Source organism: Pelodiscus sinensis, chromosome 3, assembly GCF_049634645.1.
Source record: "Pelodiscus sinensis isolate JC-2024 chromosome 3, ASM4963464v1, whole genome shotgun sequence".
Classification (NCBI taxonomy): Eukaryota; Metazoa; Chordata; order Testudines; family Trionychidae; genus Pelodiscus; species Pelodiscus sinensis.
The window spans coordinates 124,538,695-124,560,537 of record NC_134713.1 but is presented as its reverse complement, the minus strand read 5'-3'; positions in this window follow the sequence as shown (position 1 = coordinate 124,560,537).

Sequence of the window (21,843 nt, the reverse complement as noted above, 5' to 3'; positions counted from 1 at the left end):
AAGAGAGACAGAGACAGAGAGAAGGACGAGCAGCTGCTAGATAAGGAACTCACTGAAGTGGAAATGAAAACCTCCATATCACTGAAATCTGATAAACTCATGCATTGCATGAGAATACCACAGAGTGCAAAAAAAGATACATAATTACCGGAAAATATGATGAAGTCTTACAAAGACAATATGTCATCAAAACTCCCTTAGACAGAATATTTTGCCTACCCTTTCACTGTTCTTTCTGCTCCAGTTATTGCCCTTTTGTTTAAAGTCCGGGGCAAGGTAGCAGCTGAGATCAAGACTGTGTGAAAACTGAATTACTAAAATCTGTTACCTAAATAACTACATTAAACGAATATCAGATTGGCAAACATGTAACGCTGGAAATTAAGAAAATGATAAGTTTAATGTTTCCCTCGCAACCTTGTCTCTGCCCTTTGTGTGTACGCATTAGGAGACAGACTTCTGTCACGTTACCATCGACTATTTTTTTCAGGGACTTTCAACTCATCTGCTGCATGGTACGGAGCCCTGTGTCCCATTTAGAGGCTGATGCACTGCCTAGCAGAAACCTTTGGTAGGCATTAGATAAGCCTTTTATTGCACAGAATCCAACCCCTCCACTGGATAAGGATTTTTTTCTTCTCTGAGCTTTTGCTAGGGCTCCCATCCCCTAATATCTGTGCACCATACAAACCATGATGAATTACACTCATGTGAGGTCAGGAAGTACAACTCTTATTATATTTTACAGACATAGAACTGACATACAGAGGCCTGAATGCACAAAAGGAGCTAGGCATCTAAGTTCCTGTTTTTAGGCACTTATGTCTCAGTGTTGCACTAAACTCCTGCTAGAACCTGGCACTCACTCAAAGCCTAAGTTTTTGTACTAAAACTCATGTAGCTACCTATGTTTCTGCCTTTGAGTATATACGGTACTGCCTATCTATGGGCATGCAGGTACCTCTGGTAGGAGAGATTGCGGAATTCCTCACATCAGGATAAGCCAAAGCACAATGGTTAGAGCGCTCACCTCAGCATCACCAGATCCCTTCTCAGAAAAATGGCATAGGGCACCTAACTCCAAAGAAGGTTCCCAAATGTGAATCACAAGCAGATATAGGTACCTCATGAAGCCAAGGCTCAGTCACCTATCTCTGTAAGAGGGGTGGGATTTAGCACCCTCCTTCCCCCCGATCAACAGCTCCCACTGGCTATCATAGGTGGCTCCCTGCCTACTATTCTGGCTTTTGTGAACAGCAACCTATAAAGCCGTGAACACCTAAGTCAGACTATGTGTATTTCATTGATATTTCTAGGCACCTAAAAGTTGGGCAATGTGACAGTCAGGTGACTTAACCGTATATATATTACTGGCAGTTTTTAAATACTTGGGGTACATCTAGACTACAGGCTTCTGTCGACAGAAGTTTTGTCAACAGATACTGTCGACAAAACTTCTGTTGACAAAGAGCATCTAGACTACATTGAGTTCTGTCAACAAAGCAAGCTGCTTTGTTGACATGGTAGTGTAGACGCAAAGGACAGTTTACATTCAATAACACCTTCTGTCGACAGAAACTCTGTCGACAGAAGGTGTTATGCCTCGTAAAATGAGGTTTACCAGCGTCGACAAAACTGCTGAGTTCTATCGACGTTATGTCGACAGAACTCAGCGGTAGTGTAGACGCAGGTATAGTTTTGTCGACAAAAGTCCACTTTTGTCGACAAAACTTTGTAGTCTAGACACACCCTCAGAGAATAAAAATGTTAATTATTTTTACTGTCATGAAAAGCTCAAACACCAGTATGGCCAGTAGTTTCCTCCCTTCTGCACAAATAATTCAGAGTCCCTCCATGTTTGTCAATTGTCTTCTGCAAGACAGGGCTAGTGACTTCATGGGGTAGCTGGATGTCCTGCTCCCTCCTTCCAGCATTTCGTTTGGGCAAAGACAAACTAAGCCTTTGGGCTCAGGGGACAGCAGAAACTACTTCTTTGCACCTCTGGGCATGCAGTTCATGCCCAAAGGGTAGGGTGGGAAGAAGAGGATGCAGGATAGGATAGCACAGCCTGCGTGCTCCTTTGTGCAATGAGCAGCTTGCTGAAGGATTGTGTTTCAATGAGGTAGCTCAGTGGGGTGGTACAGTTCAATAGTCACAGCTATAAATATAAAATGCAAAAGTAACCCCAAATATTGACCACTCCCTATCCAAGCAACAAAGATCAGAGAGTACTCCCCAGTAAAAGGTGGCACGACTGCAGGCTGTGAACATTTCATCTCCATGCTATAGTTTAATTCTGTAAGTTAGCCTCTCAAAACAATGCATTATTATGAACTAACTATTAGTTGGAAAAAAGCAAAGCAAAGACTAGATAGTCACTCTAAAGGCTAGTCATCTCATATTGCAGTGCACCATTACTGCATAATGCAAGAAAGATATTGGATCTACACACTGTATTGTCATGAACCAGTGTCTGTTCCACTTGCTCTTGCTAAGCTAAACAGACATCTTAGAGTTGGTAATAAATCTCTATGACAGACATTTTAACCACAGACATCCCTTGTCCTAAGATTATACTTGACAGTACCTCTTCTCCTGGTAGTGTGTAATATCCCCAGGGAAACCTCTTCCACATACAACCTTTGGTGACTCGGCAAACATTTTTGTTGTCAATTCTTCATTCTGTGCATCACATCATCAGGTTTGATATAGCCTTTGAAAGGTACAGACAGGATTCTATTAATGGAATGACACCAAAGACATGATCCAAAGCTTACAGGCCAATTAGGAAAACTAGTGGAGACAGATCTGTTCTACTTCCCAACAACTGACCAGATCTCTTCTCCCAAAGAAAAAAAAAAGCTTATTTGTCTTATTTCTTAGAATCATACAATACTAGAACTGGAAGGGACCTCGAGAGATCAAGTCCCATCCCCTACCCTCATGGCAGGACCAAGCACCATCTAGACCATTCATAATAGATGTCTATCCAACCTGTTCTTAAATATCTCTAGTGATGGAGACTCCACAACCTCCCTAGGCAATTTATTCCAGTGTTTAACCAGCCTGACTGTTAGGAAGTTTTTCCTAATGTTCAACATAAACCTCCCTAGCAGTAATTTAAGACCATTGCTTCTTGTCCTATGAGACCAAGGAGAACAACTTTTCTCCCTCTTCCTTCTAACACCCTTTTAGATACTTGAAAACCACTATCATGTCCCCTCTCAGTCTTCTCTTTTCTAAACTAAACCAGCCCAATTCTTTCAGTCTTCCCTTATAGCTCATGTTTTCTAGATCTTTACATCATTTTTGTTGCTCTCCTATGGATCTTCTCCAATTTTTCAACATCTTCCCTGAAATATGGTGCCCAGAACTATACACAATACTCCAACTGAGGCCTAATCAGTGCAGAGTAGAGTGGAAGAATAACTTATTGTGTCTTGCTCACAACACTCCTGTTAATGCATCCCAGGATCATATTTGCTTTTTTTGCAACAGTGTCACACTGTTGACCCATATTTAACTTGTGGTCCACTATGACCCTTAGATCCCTTTCTTCAATACTCCATCCTAGACAATCAATTCCCATTCTGTATGTGTGAAACTGATTGTTCCTTCCTAAGTGGAGTTCTTTGCATTTGTCCTTATTAAACTTCATCCTATTTACCTCAGACCATTTCTGTAGTTTCTCCAGATCATTTCGAATTATGACCCAATCTTCCAAAGCAGTTGCAACCCCTCCCAGCTTAGTATCATCTACAAACTTAATAATCATACTCTCTATGCCATCATCTAAATTGCAGATGAGGATATTGAACAGAACTGGTGCCAGAACAGACCCCTCCAAAAATCCATTTGTTATGTTCTTCCAGCATGACTGTGAACCGTTAATAACTACTCTCTTTTCTAAGTAATTTTTAACTTGTTCTTTTTTATTTTTGTGTCTAAATCTATCCCATTTCCACTAGCATTCACTATGTTAGGCATCCTATGATCATCAATCTTTTTGACAAAAACTGAAACAAAGAAGTTGTTAAACACCTGTTCATACAGTTACTGCAATTGTAGGAATTGCCAGCAACTCTACACTTAAGGTTGTGTCAGCCTCGCTTCTCTTATAAACCCCCTTTACCCTCAAAAGTTTATAACTCAGCTGTGAAATCTGCTACAGGCTCAAAGTAGGGTTTTCAAACTGAAGAGGGAGGTTTTTCCCACAAAAACTCATGATACTATATATATATATATATATATATATATATATATATATATATATATATATATATATATATTGTTAGTCTCTTAGGTTACATCTGCACAATAAGGCTAAAATCGAATTAAGCTACACAACTTCAGCTATGTCAATTGTGTCACTTAAGTCAAAATAGCTTAACTCAACTGTTGGTGCTGTCTACACAGGAGACAGTCGAAGGAAGAACACTCTTCCTTCGATGTCCCTTACTCCTCATGAAACGAGGGTTACCAGGAGTCAGAGTAAGAAGTCCTCCAGTTCGACATTATTTTGGAATACAGGTTTGTAGTGTAGACACGCATTTTGTTATTTCAGAATAACATCAGTTATTCCAAAATAACACTGCTGTGTAGACATACCCTAAGGTGCCACAGGGCATCGCATTGCTTTTAAAGTTACAGACTAACTCTAAGACTTATTAGCAAGGAAGTGATTTTATTCTTGTTGTTTTTGCCTACTTTTATAGTCTAAATAGGAAGCCAAAAATGAAAAAAGTGAGGGGAGGGAGATTGTTATTTTAATCCAGCTTCTTTTTTTCATTTTCTTATAACTCATAAAAGGCTGTGACATAAAGTTTTTATATTGGCTTAAAATAATCAGGGCATCAGAACACACAAAATGGCATGTTCTTGCTTTATGCATTTTGGGGGAAATGAAAGATACTGAAATATTAGGCCGGAGTCTTATCTGCTTTATACCTATTTGACTTCACTATAGTTTCATCTAATTTACCCCACTGTAATAGAGATTAGAATGAGTTCTAAGGTGTTTTATAAAGCAGCTTATTGTCCTTTACATGGGACATTTAACCTGCAAACTCTAATTGGTATAATGATTGAGCAGCACGTTATTTGTTTAGCCATGCAAGCACCCACACACAAGCTATGAAGGTTAAAATCACTAATCCATTGTCATGGCATTCTATTAACCTACATAGATTATATATAGTGTGTCTATGCATATCTTGTCAATATGTCATGGTTTATAGAGATGTCTCATGCACTTTTAATAATGACTTTCATCCTTTTTTCTTTTCTCTCTCCCACACATACGCGCACAGGTGCCTACACACACAAAGACTTAAGGTGCATGTTGTTATCTGAATAACAATAGAGTAAGCCTGATCCTGTTTCACACAAAGGACCTTTTGTGCAACAATCCTAAAGCTACTCTATATGAGTGGTCATTTTGTCAAGGATTCCCTTAGTAGGGTAGAATTCGATCATAGCTGGCTCTTCATGATCTCACACTCACACACACAGGGGTGGGGAGAGGCAGGATCTGGGTTGGAGGGGGATTGTCCCAGCCTTTCCTCAGGCTGGGAGGGGTCACACAATTGGTGGGCTGACTGCCCATCTTCACCAGTTGCCTCTGATAGCAAAGTCAATTCTTAGAGCACCAATGAGATTGCAGTGCAAGTCAATGTGCCTCCAGCACTTCTAGGTAGGGAAGAGATATTGTCCATGACGACTACTGTGCTAGCTCCCATCCTCACCAGGGCATATATACCTAACAGCAGCAAGCTAGAGGAAGATCTAGACACAGTCCAGCAAATTAATAGAGTTAATCTCCTAGTTTCAAAGGTGATGGATGTAAAAGAAATTACAGAAAAAATTACCTACACCATTTGAGAGATATATTAGCAGGGGGCCAGAAGACACAAGCCAAGTGCAGGCAAGAGCAGAATAATATTTTCCAGTGCAAGATGAGCTGAGTGTGCAGGATGGAATCATAGTTCAAGGACAGAGAGCTGCTGCCCCACCTCATTTCATAAGGGTGTCATGCAGAAAAATACATGGCTTACCTTTGGGCATAGACACCTGTCTCAGAGGGGTTCAAGAGTGCGTTTACCAGCCAGGAATGAACACACTCCTTTGCTCCTTGTTGGAAGCATGTGACACCTGCCAATTGTGTCATAATTGCCAGCAGAAAGAGACTCTCTTACTATAGGCACTTCCCTTTCATCATGGACAAAAGTGGGAGCAGACTAATTTATCTGTGGTGAAAAGCAGTACTTGATTACAATTGCCTACTACTCAAGTTATGGGGAGTTAATGCCCTGAAGAAACAAGTCTGTGATTGGCAAACTGAAAGCCCACTTTGCAATATATGGCATTCCATACACTGTATTCACACAGACAGATCCCCATTTGCCTCAGAAGAATTCAACTAATTTGTATGCAAATGGTTCCCAAAATATTGACAGAATAATGGTAAAGTAGAATCAGCTATGAAAATAGCTAAGAGACTGCTACTTAAATCTATTTCTTCTCATCAGGCCCCTTGCTAGAATTTTTGGTACACGGAAATACACCATTATGGAGAGGTACCAAAACAGTGCAGTGCAGGCACTGATGGGATGAAGGACCAAAATCCTGCTGCCAATGAGTAGAGATCTGTTCAAACCAGAACAGCAGAGAGGAGATGGCCTACAATTAGGGGAAAGCATGCAGTAGAGTACAGCAAGTCAGGACCTACCAGCTTTGCAGACAGCTATGAGAGCAGTAGTTTTTGGACTGATGCTCTTGAGCCATGTTTCCTGTGGCTTTTAGTGGCACAGGGTGTTAAAACACTGTGTGATTGAATACGTAGCACTATAGTAAGTGAAACAACGAATTCACACTCCTGTGGCTCTTTTGGGCAATGTTATTTGCTAATTTAGTTCCTGACCTCCTGAGGTCTGAGCATCATTGCATCACAGGATTCAGGCGTGAGAGAGCTTCATGAAGGACTGGACTAAAAGAGTTGTGAATGGTGCAGAGTCATGCAGGTAATAGAAATGAAGTGACTGCCCAAGGCCTGGTCTCCACTAAAGGAGAAAGTCGACTTAAAATATTTAGCTCCAACTAGTTAATTATGTAGTTGGAGTTGACTTATCTTAAATTGTGTTTTTGCACCATCTGCACAGTGGGACTTTCTTTACTCCTCGTGAAGAGCAGGAGTATTGGCACTGGTGGGGCACCCTCTCAGTTCAAATTAGTGGGTCTTCACTAGACCCGCTAATTCAAACTCTGGCAGATTGACTGTGGCAGCATCTATCTTCCATGAAGTATAGACAAGCCCCAAGAGGGACACATCATCTGAAGGAATGGGAGACACTTCTGGGCTAACATACATTACAATCAGAGAATCCCTATAGGGATCAGCACAAAACAGAGACCAAAAACCTCCCAGAGGCCAACCCCACAGGAAATGTGAAGACTCTACAGAGAGTTAGCTGGCTAGACTTGGAGAGGTATTAGGGAAATAGAGAGAGGTTACTCTGTGTGGTACCCACTGAGGAGATCAAACTATATTAAAAGGCTGTGTAAGCAGCTGAGCTCGTGTTAAAGACAAGACTGCAACGTGGTTATGCACTACCAGCCTCTGGTGGAAGGGAAATGGGGTAGGGATCTGGGCAAGAATTCTTTGTTTTTAATGTTTTTATTAAAATGTTTGTGTAATAGGGAAGATGTGTGACAATCAGTAGTCACAAGATCCATGGTCCCTGGAGGAATTGATATTGAGGAACATAGTGGAACAGGAAACATGGGAAGTTAGGCTGGAAACAGCTATATGTACAGAAGAGTCCACTGGGTTTAATAAAGTTTCACTGGTTCCATTTAACCTACATTCAGCTTCGCTCTTCACTAATGAAACACTAGCTACTCGCATCCTTTCTCAATTGCTTTCTCAGGTACCGGGAGCACATGTTTAAGGTTCTTTTGTAAAACATATGTACAGCAGAATTGCATTATTCCATTGTAAATCACTGGATGTTGCAAATTAGGAAGAGAGCAAACTCCATTAAAAAGCAAGGATTATGTATTATAAAGTGTGCTCTGTTCATTTATTTGGAAAATCATCATTTAGTTTTTAATTATTTATGGTAATACTTCTTAATGTACTATAGTAAATTTAGTAAAAAAAAACAATACATGAACTCATTACAGCACTTTGCTGTTAATCTTTGCTGAGCAGTAGAGAGAAGACTGTAAATTTTTTGCAGGTTAGTGAAGCATGGATTGGCTGGGTTCTGCTGCGATTAATAATTTAACATCTTATTTGCTACTGAACAGGGATGAATGCCACATCTTTTATTTCCCATTGGCTTGGATGCCCCCCTCACGATAGCCAGCTCATTGAAACCCATCTCAGAGATAGGGAAGAATGTGAAAACCAGGGAAAGTGCTCCATCTTGCTTCCTTTGAAGTCAATGGAAATTTGACTTCAGTGTAGGCAAGGCTGGACCATTAAAAGCACCAGGGCCTGTTCATTGATGCTGTTTGGGGTGATAAGAAGAATAATCCAAACTGTATTCTGACCAGTTTTACCACTTTGATGGTTTTTGAAAGTGATGCCATGTGTAATAGTCTCTTCTCCTATGGTGTTTGGGGAGAAAGAGGTGGGAACCATTAGGAAAAACAAGGATAAGTTTCCTCCAAAGGATTTCAACAGCTCTGGTTACAGGACACAAAGCAATGCAGTATTATATAGCTGAAAGATCTGCTATTTATTATAAATTTAAAACTAAATAATTAACTATTCAAATATTTGAAAGATTTTCTGTGCTAAACTAGCTTTGATAGGTCAGACCAAAGACTTCCTGGTCTGTAGGACTTCTAGAGCACTCTTAACTGGATTTTAAGGATGTTTTCTTTGCAAAGTTTTTCACAGTGGCTGTTTAGATAAGTGTTTATTTCATTTATATTTCATGTAATTATTTCCTCTGCTAATTTGTGTTTATTTAAAACATCTTGCATTGGGTTAATATAGCAAATGAGCATTTGCAAACATTTTTGCTATTAAAAACAGCTGAGTTTTCCCCTACTTGCTTATTCACTGACATTTAGCTGAGTGAATTTTTATTTGTAGAAATGCTGGAGGAAAGTATCACTAATACTAGCATGCTGGGCCATCCCTATCAATAGGTAAAGTACACAGCCATGTAAGACACCACAAAATTTGGAGCATCAAATTGCTGCATGCCATGGCTGACACCTGCCTGGGCTATGCCCAGCAGGGCTGTCTATAGTGGCTGTGGGTTCAGGACACCCCTTCCTGCTCTGCCCCCGTTCCAACTCCATTCCATCCCTTCCTGCTAGCAATGTGGTCCAGGGGACTAGCGGGGCACCTGATGCTCTTGGCAGGGCCCTCACACTTGCCAGCGGCAGCAGGAAGCAGAGTGACTCAGCCCCAGTCCTTGCAGATCTGCCAGCTCCCAGCCACGTCACTCCACTTCCCACCACCAATGAGTGTAAGGGGCAGTTCCACACTTTCCCCCAAACCTCCCCTCCAATACAGCTGGGAGCTGGGGAAGTGGAGTGGGCTCGGGCCAGTGAATGCAGGGTGGATCCGAACTGCTGCTTTTCTGCCCTCCTCTGCTCACACGGTCCTAAGCGTAGTCCCCTCTTCCCCAGCCCTTGCAAAGGGGAACCAAGCCTTCCACTCCGGGAACTTCATAGGACACCAACATTTCTAGGGAAGGCCTTGCTAGCATGAATCAATATTCACAAAAATCTGTGCACTGGAAATGCTCTTGTAGCCATTGTACAAAGTCCTTTTTATTATTTACACATTACATTTGTCAAACACTTAATCCATAATTTGTGAGCCGAAAAACATACTAATCCTGTTATACAGCTCAAATTCACCAATCAGAGAACAGAAAGAGCACCATGTGACTCATGACCATGCATGCAGTGTAGATAACCGCTCACAAACACTCAGAGTTAACTAGGCCAGGAACAAACTTTCAAGCTAAAGCAAGGTATTGTGAATAAAGAACAAGTTTGTAAAAGTCATTCCTCATGATGTATATTTCATAAACAGAAAAAACAGTTACATTCATTGGAGAAATAAGTTGTAATGAATAATTCAACAAGCTCTAGTTTGGGATTTGTCAAATTCTTTGAAAAACAATCAAACGCTGGCCTTTGAACTGGTGTGATCAGAAGTAGCAGGCTGGGTATGACAGGAAAATGACATTGATTCCTTTCCCCCAAATTGAAAAAAGGACCACTGTAGGAACTAGGACCACCGTAGGAAGGACCACTCTAGGAACTAGGATAGACCAACAACTTGCAAGCATATTTTTAAAATACAGGGATCTGTCTATATCTATAGATATAGAGAACGCCATCCAGTTGCTAGTCAACAGTTAATACACACTGCCCTTCTGTCATGATCAGTAATGATGGGCAGTTTCTACAGCAAGACCAAAGACTCAGTGAGAATTACCCAGAAAAGTTTGTTGCAAAGAAATTTTACAATAAACCTAGAACTGTAATAGCTACCAAGAAAAGATTTTCTGTTTGAAATGAAGTTGTAGTTGTTGACTTAAATATGTTAATTATTTATACTCAGTTGATGTTTTCAAAATGTTTTCCTGTACTGTACATGTATTATGAATGACTTTTTCTATACATAGGAGGGCCTCTGAGACCACTACTACAATAATGCATAGTAAGTTTCCTCTGAAAGTGAATACCCACATGTAGCATGTGAAGGAAGTATCTGGGAACTGGATGAACAACTTGCTAAAACACAGACACATTGGAACATGGTGTCATTCAGAATTTTTTAAAAAATATCTGTGTATAAATGTTGAGAGTCTTGCATGTGATGAAGAATCTCATTTAGCTTGAGAGTCTATATCTCACAGCTGGAGGCTCTGTCTCCATGTGGGACTCCACACACATAAGGCCACTGGTATGAAGGGAGCAAACTTTAATAAACCCCAGGCAAGCTAGACTAGCAACTCTCATTTTCTTATTTTTTAAAAGAAAACTTTATAGGACTATTTTAAGCTGTTCAACAACAATATTGTAGTGTTTCCCAAGACCCTGGATGTGGGGAGAGTCATAGTGTTGTCCACTTTTGTGACTTTTATTGTGAGTCTTGTGATAATTTGGTGTTTTTCTTAAAGCCCTCCCAGATTATAGAATCATAGAATACTTGAATTGGAAGGGACCTTGAGAAGTCATCAAGTCCAGTCTCCTGTCTTCATGCCAGGACCAAGTAGCATCGAGATCAATGGTCTCCAGCCTTTTTAAGCATGAGATCACTTTTTGAATTTAAGTGCAATCCAGTATCTACCTCAAAACCAAACTCCCTGCCCCGCCTCCTTCTCGCCCCTTCTCTGAGGCCCCACCCCTGCTCACTCCATCCTCTCTCCCCCATCCTTATTCACTATCATCAGGCTGGGGGGCAGAGGTTTGGGGTGCAGGAGGAGTTCAGGACTGGGGCCGGGGTTCGGAATGCGGTCTCCAGCTGGGCACTGCTTACCATGGTGGCTTCTGGGTGGTGGTGCAAGGGGCTAAGGTAGGCTGCATCACTCCCAAAAGCAGCCAGCAAAATCTCTTCATCCCTGCCCCCCTCGGCTCTGTGGAGATGGGGTACAGGGTGGAGGGAGGGAGGGGCACCCTGACATCAGCACCCACTTCCTCTTCTTCTCGTGCTCTGCACAGCAACAGGAGGCTCCCAGGGATATGGGGAACCTCCAAGGCAGAGGGCAGGAGCAGTGCGGAGAGGGGCAGATGAAGTGCCGACACTTGATAGCCTCCCGGCCAAACTTGTCAGGATCACCTGTCAAAGGTTCCAAGATCTACCAGTAGATCCTAATCTACTGGCTGGTGACCACTGATCTAGATCAAGGGTGAGCAATACTTTTCACAGAGCGGGAGGGGAGGGGAGACACTCCGCAAATTTTGGTAAGGCATCAGGGGCTGGAGCCAGGAGAGAATGAGTGAGTGAGAAAGACAGAGACTATGTGTGTGAGAGAGAAGGAGACTTTGTGACACAGATTGTGGGTGTGTATGCATGGCACAGAGACTTGGAGAGGGTGCGTGGCACCAACTATGTTTGTGGGTGTGTGTGTGTGTGTGTGTGTGTGTGTGCTGGCTGCTACTGAGTAAATTTCTGAGAGACGCCATGCTCTGTCTCTTTAAGACACAGAAAACTGCCCTGCTCTTCTGTTTTCCCTCTCCCCCACTCTGAAGAGATGGGGTACATGGTGGGGAAAATGTGTGTGTGTGAAAGAGGAAGAGGAAGAAAGAGATGGAGGCTGAAGGAATCTCAGAAACAACGTGCTGACTCTTAAGACAGGCACTCAGTCATACTTCAGACTGGAGCAGCTCCATTGTGTGTGTCCCTCTCTCCAACCCCTGCTCTTCACAGCTAGTAGGAGGATCCTGGGAGCAGCTCCACTGCAAGACAGAGCAAAGGTGGGGGAGAGGCGGCTGAATACACACTGGTGCACACTCTGCTAATCAGCTGAGAGGTATATATAGAAATGCTGGGCTGTCTGACTGCTGCAGGAGCTCTGGGAGAGGAAACATAATGGCTGCGTCTAGATTGGCATGATTTTCTGGAAATGCTTTTAACGGAAAAGTTTTCCGTTAAAAGCATTTTCGGAACAGAGCATCTATATTGGCATGGATGCTTTTCCACAAAATCACTTTTTGCGGAAAAGCGTCCATGCCAATCTAGATGCACTTTTCCGCAAAAAAGCCCCAATCGCCATTTTCACCATTTTGCGGAAAACAAATCTGAGCTGTCTACACTGGCCCTTTTGCACAAGAAGCACTGATTTCTTACAGTAGGAAGTCAGTGCTTTTGCGGACATTCAAGCAGCCTGTGTAGACAGCTGGCAAGTTTTTCCGGAAAAGTGGCTGATTTTCTGGAAAATCTGGCCAGTCTAGACACAGCCAACCGGAACAAATAGCGGCAGCCAGGCTGAGAGGGACTGCAGTAGAAGCTTCCGGACCAGAGTGAGTAGACAGAGAGGACTGCCTATAGGATATGGGTAGGAAGTAACCCAGGGCAGGGAATTGCTCCCTGAGAGCTTGGTGTGTTGCAGTGGGATTCCCCGCTGAGCTAGCAGTGAACTGTTGCATTGCTGACAGGGCCCTGGGCTGGGACCTGGCAGAGAGGGAGGGCCCAGGTTTCCCTACCATCTCTTCAGATGCCCCCACACGGTGGGAGCTTTGTCTATTGTACATTGACTCTGTGGCCACTGGGCTGTACGGTGTATTGAATCTGTGGCTGGTAGGCCGTGTTATCCTGAACACAGGGGGAAATATCCAGATTCTGGGGCTGCTTGGGCCATACTACTCTGACCTCACAGAGATTGTATATTAACTCTGCGGCTATTAGGTCATATTGTGTATTGTGGCGATTAGGCTGTGCTACCCCGAACACAAGGGGAAGCATTTAGACTCTGTGGCCATTAGGCTGTACTGCCCTGAATGCAGGTTGCAATGCACAGACTCTGTGGCTGTTAGACCACTCTATCCTGAGTAACTGTCTGAGGGGCCGCAGCCGACCTGTCACTGCCTGTTACGGTGGGTGGACAAGCTCCATATAGGTTGTATTTCCCTTGTTCATCTATAAGAAGGTCATGAGAGACTGTGTCAAATGTTTTACTAAAGTCTAGGTATACCACATCTACCACTTCCTCCTTATCCACAACACTAGTTATCCTATCAAAGAACTCTATCAAGTTGGTTTGTCATAATTTGTACATTATCAGTCCATGCTGGTAAAGTACTTATTTCTTATCACCATATTATTTTCCAGATATTTGCAGATTGATTTTTTAATTATTTGCTCCATTATCTTTCCTGGCACAAAAGTTAAGCTAACTGGTCTATAGTTTCCTGGGTTGTCCTAATTACCTTTTTATATTGAGCGCCTATATTTGCCCTTTTCCAGTCTTCTGGAATCTCTTCGGTCTTCCATGATTCTTCAAAAGATGATAGCTCATAGCTCAGATATCTCCTCAGTCAGCGCCTTGAGTAATCTAGGAAACATTTCATCAGGCCCTGGTGACTTGAAGATATCTAACTTTTCTAAGTAATTTTTCACTTCTTGTTTTCCTATTTTAACTTCTGAACCTACCTCCTTTTTCTCTAGCATTCACTATTTTAGGCATTCAACCACCACCAACCTTCTTGGTGAAAACCGAAACCAAGGAGACTGCGATTTCCACATTTTCTGTTACTGGTTTTCCCTCTTCATTGAGCAATAGACCTGCCCTGTCACTGGTTTTCCTCTTGCTTCTAATTTATTTGTAGGATGTTTTCTTTTTAACCTTCATGTTGTTAGCTAGATTTAGCTTCTTTTTTTTTTTACTTCATCTTTCTAATTTTGCCTGTACATACTTGTGAGCTTTTTTTTTTATATTCATCCTTTGTATTTTGACCTAGTTTCTACTTTTAACAGGACTCCTTTTTCATTTTTCGATCATTCACGATCTTCTGGTGAAGCCAGTGTGATCTCTTGCCATACTTCCGGTCTTTTCTGTGCAGTAAACTAATTTGCTCTTACGCCCTTAATAATGTCTCTCTGAAAAACTGCCAGCTGTTTTCAATTGTTTTTCTCTTAGTCATGCTTCCAACAGGGCCTTAGCTACTTGCTCCCTGAGTTTGCTAAAGTCTTCCGTCTTGAAATCCATTTTCTTTATTTTGCTGTTCTCCCTTTTACCATTCCTTAGAATCATGAACTCTATTACTTTGAGTGGAGCCAGGTGCCTCTTGCTCCACTCATCTGAAGAAATGGATTGTACCCATGAAAGCTTATGATACAATATACAAATTTTGTTAGTCTCTGAGGGTACGTCTACACTACAGCGCTAATTCGAACTAAGCTAATTCGAACTAATGCGTCTAGAACTAAAAACTAGTTCAAATTAGCATTTTTCTAATTCGAACTAGCATGTCCACATTAAGTGGACCCTGAACTGGGGTTAAGGATGGCCGGAAGCAGTGCTGGCAGGGCATCAGAGGAGGACTTAGAGCGTGGAGATGCTGTCTCAGGCTAGCCGAGGGCTGCACTTAAAGGGTCCCGACCCCCACCCCGGACAGACAGTTCTCAGGGGTGCCCGCTTGCAAAGCAGTCCTGGCTTGGAGTGCCCGGAGTACCCACACTGGGCACATCACACCACTCGGCCATCAGCCCGGCTGCACTTGCCGCAGGCTGCCATCTGGGGAGAGGGGGCAATTGGGGGGCTGCAGGAGAGCCACCCCGAGGAGCCCGCAGAGCCAGCCCAGTCCTCCCCATCGGGGGCTCGTACCCCATTCCTCTGTCACCTCCTTCCACTTACCCTTCCCTAGCCCCTTTTCTTGATGTACAAAATAAAGGACAATTGTGTTCAAAAATGGAATCTGTCTTTATTGAACAAAACTGGGGGAGACTGGGAAAAGGAGGTGGGAGAGGGGAAGAGAGAGGGTGGGAGAGGGGAGGGCAACTACAATGATCAGGGGTTGGGAACAGGTCCCATATGAAGAGAGGCTAAAGAGACTGGGACTTTTCAGCTTAGAAAAGAGGAGACGGAGGGGGGACAGGATAGAGGTGGAGTTGGGTGGAGAGGGTGCATACAGAAAAGTTCTTCATTAGTTCCCATAAAGAAGGACTAGAGGACACCAAAGGAAAGGAATGGGTAGCAGGCTTCAAACTAGTAACAGAACGTTGTTCTTCACAAAGCAAAGAGTCAACCTGTGGAACTCCTTGCTGCAGGAGGCTGAGAAGGCTAGAACTAGAACAGAGTTTAAAGGGACGTGAGATCAAGTCATGGAGGTTGGGTCCATGGAGTGCTATTAGCCAGGGGGTAGGAGTGGTGTCCCTGCCCAAGGCTTGTGGAAGGCTGGAGAGGGATGGCACAAGACAAATGGCTTGGTCACTGTCTTCGGTCCATCCCCTCCAAGGTCCCTAGGGTTGGCCGCTGTCGGCAGACAGGCTACTGGGCTAGATGGACCTTTGGTCTGACCCAGTACGGCCATTGTAAGCTCAGGGTCGGGGGTCTCAGTGGACCCCCTTGATTTTCATGCACACCTGCTCCTGGGTGGCCAGGCTGGCAGCTCTCCTGCCCTAGCTGGCTACTTTCCTGTGCCAAGTGCGGAGGTCGTGGACAAGGTCCACGATGTCCGCACTAGCCCAGGCGGGTGCCCGCCTCTTGCGGTCCAGGGCAAGCTCCCGGAAGCCGCCAGCCTGGTCTCGGGAAGAGGGGGAGGGCTGGGGGGCATCGGGTGGGTGGCTCGATCCGTGCCAGGTGCAGGGTCTGCTAGCTGGGTGCTGGCAGGCTTGTACCTGGCATGGGCACCGTAGCCAGCCCGTGCCCCTTTAAGGGGTCCGGGGCCGGGAGGGGGGCAGACAAGTTTCCCTGGTGTTGGCCAGAGTGGCCACCAGGGAAACCTGGGGAGGGCTAGCCTCCCACTAGTTCGAATTAAGGGGCTACACACCCCTTAATTCGAACTAGCTAGTTCGAACTAGGCTTAATCCTCGTAAAATGAGATTTTCCTAGTTCGAACTAAGCGCTCCGCTAGTTCGAATTAAGTTCGAACTAGCGGAGCGCTAGTGTAGCGCCTATGAAAGTAGTAGTGTACTCTGTACTCTGTACTCTGTAGTGTAGACATACGCTAAGGTACTACGGGACCCTTGTTTTTGTGTGTATGTTTTTTAAAATTTTAAGTTACAGACTAATACGGCTAGCACTCTGAGACTTCTATCATTTCATGATCACTTTCACCCACTTTCAAACTCACACTGCCATCCACTTTCAAATTCTCAAACAATTCCTCCCTATTTGTTAAAATCACATCCAGAACGGCCTCCCCCCCCGTAACTTTCTGCATCTTCTGAAATAAAAAATTGTCTCCAATACATTCCAAGAACTTGTGGGATAATCTGTGCTTTACTGTGTTGTTTTCCCAACAGATGACTGGATAGTTAAAGTCCCCCATCACTGCTAAGTCCTGTGCTCTTGATGATTTTGTTAGTTGTTTAACAAAAGCCTCATCCAAGCCATCTTCTCAGCCAGGCATTCGCCTCCAGGATCCATATGTCTCTTCCTAGGCACCTACTTTGACAGGAAACACTGATGAGAAGACCACCTGAGCCCCAAATTCCTTCACCCATACTCCCGGAACCCAGCAGTCACTTTTGATCTGTTCAAGGTCATACCTTGTAGTATCATTTGTGCTGGCATCGATGAGTAGCATGGGGCAGTAATCAGAGGGTCAGATGATCCTTGACAATCCTGCTGTAATGTCTCTGATACTGGCCCTGGCAGGCAGCACATCTCCCGGGATTCATGTCAGGGTGCAAGATTGGTGCCTCTGTTTCTCTCAGACGAGAGTCTCCAACCACCACTACCTTGTATTTTCCCCTGGCATGCTGGCTACATTCCTCTCAGCCTTTGAACTACATGGCTTCTCCTTCTCCTTTCCTTCTCCTTTCCTTCTCCTTAAGGGGTGATTCTTCATCTCTCATATCCAGAGCAGTATAACGGTTCTCCAGAACCATAGTGGTAGAACACTGCATGCTGCCAGATGTAACCAGTGTCCTCCGTGAGACAATCATCTCTGCCTCCCCCAGTGGTTTCTCAGCAATTCTTTGTAGCTGGTTAGTTTCCTCAGCTTTAGATGTCTCCACATTAATACTCTCAAGGAATCCCTCATGAGCATGGATGCTCCACAGCCTAGCCAACTCCTCCTGTAGCTCCCCCACCTGTTTCCTGAGACATTCTGCCAGCAAGCACCTTTGACACTGGATGATCCCCCCCACCCCTAACTTTGGTTTTTTGTAGTGGAAAATGCAGGCCACAGTCTCTGCAAAATCACAGCAGGATCTGGGTAGAGGAATCCATGGTCAGGTGGTTTGTCTGTCTACAAGCACAGGCAGAGGAGACACGAGCAGTGCTGGGACAGGCAATGCAGCCTTTCCTAACCATACCAGCTATAGTAGGCCTCCCTCTGACAAAGTTCCTCTCAAACTCTCCTGGTGGCTTAGCCTCTGGCTTTTAAAGCCTTCTCTGCTAGGTCAGCCCTGTACCCTCATAACCACACAGGGGGGAGGTGATCACAAGGTTGATTGAGGCTGATCAAAGGTTATCAAGGGAACAAAGGCTCAAAGAGTCCCAGACACACAATCCCAACAGACACAGTAACTGAAATAACTGAGCTTCAGGGGATAGCTGAGTTAGTTTGTTACAGAAAAACCCCCACAAATGGTCTGGTAGCATTTTATAGACTAACGAAACATGTAGATATGAGCTTTCATGATACCATCTACATATTTTGTTAGTCTATAAAGTGCCACCAGACCATTTGTTGTTTTTTTTCTGAAATAAATGAAATCACCTGAAACAAGAGAATGCAGTCAAGCAAACTCACTCACACCTTCTTTGTTCAGCAGGAGAATCTCCTTCTCTCCCTTTCAAGTTCCCCTGTTTGTGATCCCCTGTTCTTTTCATATCATGAGAATCTGAGCTTGTGCACTCTTGCTTTTTTGAAAAATTTCTAACCTTCATGATTGTGAAATAAGTCCCGAAAACATTCCAAGTGCACCTTAAGACTCAAAAGCTTGAAGGTAAACAAAAGGAACCACCCATTTTTCCCGCTGTGATTTTAATCTACTCTCATAATATTTTGATGCTTAGACTGTCAGTGCGTCCCACTGTGCCTCCAGGAACCATGTCTTTTGCATGCAAAATGATTCCCTAAGGGCCAAGGAATCACATTAATCAGAAACATATTAAAACAATCCCCCCCCCCTCCATCCTGCACGACCACTCTGCAGAATTCAGCACCAATTTTGGAACACTTGTAGCATGATCTTTGGGAATTACATAAGGAAAAATCATGAGGTCCTAATTCAGGTTTCTCTAAACTTCAGGATTTGGACAATGGTGTGAGTAATAACCACACTATTCCATTTTGATTTGTTTTTTAAAGGGATGTTTAACTGATCCTTTTAAATTATAAACCAACTGAAATCCCATTTGGTTCCAGGCTTATGAGAAACTTGTGAAGACCTGCTTCTGATTGCATTCCAGTTTTACAGCAGTGTTACTTAAATCAAAGGAATCAACCCAGATCATTACCATGCCATAAATAAAGAGTGTTTAGAAAAATAAATATCCCACAATAGCACATTAACTATGCATGCAGCGGTGGGCACTGAATTCATAGTGGAAGTCACCTTCACATCTTAACCCCTCATAATAAATGAGAGGAGCTATGGAACAATTGGCTGGACTTTATTTGGGGAGAGGTGTTATAAAATAGGATCTCTTCCCCCATCATTACCTCCATCTCAGCCTCATTTGTGGGATGTTGTCAGTGGTGCCTGCCACTGGTGCTAAGAATCTAATTCATCAGCTTCACTGCAGATGGTGTCATCCACTGGGATTTCTGTTGGTTTATAATTAGTGTCAGCAAGCTCATTGGGGGGCGGGGAGAGGGACACCACACTCCAATTGATTTAGACTTTGAAAGTAATGTCCTTCCATCACAAAAGTCATCTTGCCTCTGCCTTTTCTGTTTGCACAGCAAAAATGTTGCCAGCCACAAAAATCATCCATTGTCAGAGTCAAAGGAAAACTAACTTTGGATAAACTACCGTATATTGCTCAAAAATCAAGATGACTCTGCAGGGACCAGGCCTGTGGGGTGGCAAGCAGTGACAGCTGCTTCTCTTTTGCTAATGCCTTCCCCCTCTCTAGTAGCCATAGCAGCAGCCGTTGTGCCGCAGCACTATCACGGAGCACACAGCACAATCCTCATTAAATGTAAACGCTGCGGGAGAGGCGTTTGCAGGACATGCTTTGGGTTTGTGTAGCGGCTGGTGGGAAAATCATCTCCAGGCATGTCGACCTCTTAGGAAAAGAAAAGACTTAACCTTCATTTGTCCTTACCAACCAGATCTCAGGCTATAATGCAACCAGCTGAAGCTAAATTCGCTGGCTAGACTCCCTGATTTGTTTTCCGCACAGATGCTAAATCCTGTGTGTAGCTGGAATATCTATGACAGTGTGAAATAAATGGGGAGAGAGGATTTTTAAGATGAAAGCAGTAAAAATAAATATGAAAATAAACGAGGATTCAGGCAGGCGGTAAATTTCAGGGCACTGTAGATTGCATGGGGGACCAATTACAAGGATTAGCTCCTACTACAAGTATCCAGGTCTTTAGGGGTCTGTTCTTCTCTCAACATACACACTCAGATCCCATTAATACTAATAGGAGCTAAGCACTCACATCAAGAGGAGAATGTAGCTCTACGTTTGATCCTTATTAGACTCCTCAGAAAATACAATGTGCAAAGAGAGAGTCAAATAAACTATTTCATTTTTTAAAAGGAAACAGAGTTTCATTCTTGTAATGAAATATTTTCATTCCTCTTCAAACTAAAGAAAAAAAATAACAAAAATCAAACAGCGATTAAAATACTATTAAAATCTCTAAAAGGACAATGAGCATTTTGATTAAAAAGCACTTGTACGTATGTAAATGATCACTTCTTTTGTCCCCCTGACAGCATCTGTTTTTCTGACTGCTCAGCAGCTGGTGCATGCTGTCTCACATCAAGAAGGCCCTTATCTATCATTCAGACAAGGTTGGTGGGGTGAACAGGCACATACATAGGTTTTGCCAAGAAGATAAGGCCATGTCTTTAGCTGCCCCTGCTTCTGGTAGTTTGGCACAGTGCTCATGGAAACCAATAGTTTTACTTCTCGGTTAAGCACTTGCATGTACTATACAGTGCATATCCACAGGGCTCAGACAGGTCACATGCCCTTTTAATGTATGAGTGTCTTCTGCATGTCCTTAAGGGTCAGAGGGCATGTCTTAAAACACTACTGACATTTCAGCTGAGCCCATTAACGGGCCTTGTTTCTCTTACCTCCAGGCTTTCTTGCTTTTATGTGGATTGTAGGGCACTGTGCTGTAAAAATACTTTTGACTTCTTGTGGATTTCAAGGACAGGATTTTTCAGAAGTACTCAGCAATGCTGCAATTCTACTTACATGTAAGTGAATGGCAAATCCAATATTGCAAAACCCAGGGGTTCAAAAATCATGAGACTGGCCTCCAAAATCACGAGATTGATTTAAAAATCATGAGATTTAAAACAAATAATAATTTGGAAATATTTTGTATTTGCCTTGGATTTCCTAACCTCTAGGATGCACTCCTTTCACATTTTAAAGCTTTACATTGTAGCAATTCAGGCTAGAAACGTATTATTTTAAAAATGAAAGCTGAGAGTCTATCTTAACCGTTTAACTTTACCTGGGGTTTTAAGAAAAGCACTGGATGTTGAAAGACATGTGATACAATTACAACAGCTGGCAACATTTCATCAGCCATTCTTTTTTGCCATATTTTGTATTACAGAACAAGATGGTACAGGTGCAAAATAAGTATGGATCTGAATTTATCTTAACTGAGTACTAAAAACTGCATCATTGCAAGTAACCTGCCATCACAGGCCTCCACTCCAAAGCAAGGCAGCATTAGATCACACAACAATGCCTTGCATTTCAAGAGAGACATTAGTGCTCTGAAATTCAGAGGGATTTACTACTGTTCGCGAGTGAGACACAGTGGGAGCATAGACTACACAGGAGCAGAAAAGAAGCAAGAATCTACAGGCAAGAGTTCCCATTTAACAAATGCAGATATTCTATTTGAGTAGTTTCTGAATCACTCAAACCCTGAAAGTCCTTTGAGGAAGGAGGACAAGTTCATACATAGCCACCTGCTTTCAAGCATAACAAGGTTGGTACTTACAGCTTCATAATTTTATTCTAAACAGGAAGACTGGCTTCTCAC